The sequence below is a fragment of the Frankliniella occidentalis genome, unplaced genomic scaffold (genome assembly GCF_000697945.3).
Source record: "Frankliniella occidentalis isolate FOCC.00 unplaced genomic scaffold, Focc_3.1 Scaffold155, whole genome shotgun sequence".
NCBI classification, from domain to species: Eukaryota; Metazoa; Arthropoda; class Insecta; order Thysanoptera; family Thripidae; genus Frankliniella; species Frankliniella occidentalis.
Window position 1 is genome coordinate 205451 of NW_026267281.1, and position 1226 is coordinate 206676.

General features: G+C 59.5%; 1 protein-coding gene across 1 annotated transcript in view; it reads left to right on the forward strand.

Moving 5' to 3' along the window:
• Positions 1-1226, forward strand: part of LOC113202249 (uncharacterized) — a gene marked incomplete at its 5' end in the record, with an annotated part of 18834 nt that overhangs the window by 346 nt on the left and 17262 nt on the right.

Here is a 1226-nt window from a genome sequence, read left to right on the forward strand (position 1 = left end):
GCCGGGGGCTGACAGGTAGTTGGCAGACCAGTGCCCCGCCCCTCACCCCTGCAGCGCTACGCGCCCCGCCCCGCCTGTCGCGCACCGCCGTACACACACCGTCGTGCCAGTCAGTCTGGCGGTGGAGTGTCGCCGCGCAAGGCCGCCGCGGCCCGAGCAGCGCGACGTGGAAGTGACGTTGTTGTGCGCGTGACGCTGACGGCCGGGTCGACCTCGGGTGCGCGGCCGCGGCCATGCTCATGTGCCTCGCGCTGCAGCACGGCGCCGACACCTGCAAGCTCGCGGCCTCGGGCCCGGGTGCGGACCCGCTGGAGGTGGACCTGGAGGCCCCCGACGTCCTCCTCGGCGGCGGCCCCCCGGCGCCGGCTCCGCCTGACCTAGTGCCCGGGGCACCGGGACAGAGGTATTTACCCAGCAGGTGGGCTTGCCTGTCGTCTGCCATCAAATGGCGTCTGACGACTAGGCATCCCGCCCACGCATCTGCGTTGCGGTTACAGTGCGACATTGGCGATGAGTCCACACGGGGACTGCAGCCTCCTTCTTGTATCATCGATACTTATCGCTTGCATGTTGTTGGTAGTGGGAACAGGGCGGACTAACAAGGACGTTTCAGTGGTTGCTTCCTTAAAATTCCAGGGTATATGTCAGATTTGTGCGCTACAAGAACAACAAATCTCGTTCGCGCTAAGAGAGCTACGCCATCGATAAAGTTAAAAGTACACTGGAAACGCAAGTGAGTGTATGTCGCACACTTGCAGGTGTGTGAATATCCATTCGTACAGTTACAGAGGTAAACGTATGAATTTTGTAGGAAAATTCACACGTTTACCCCTGTAAGTGTACGAATGGATATTCATACACCTGCAAGTGTGCGACATTCACACACTTGCTTTTCCAGAGTACGCGAGGCACACCTGATATACAATCACGTCACTCGCTTCCAACTCATTTCTCCCCAAAGTCGGTGTGAACACATTCGTTTAGTGGCTCCGTTGGTGGAGGCCAATTTAGTAATCGGCTTTGGGCTTCCGACACGGCTTTACGCACGGTATTCACCCGCCCTTACACCCCTCTACTCGTGTCGTGTTGTTTTGTCTAGTTTATCGATAGGCTTTGGTGGCGCCGTGACTCATCAGTGCGCCCCCCTCCCCCCCCTCCCCCTCTCTCTCTCTTTTTCTCCAGCGGCTGACGCTGCGCGAGCCCGAGGGGCGCGCTGTGCCGCGGGC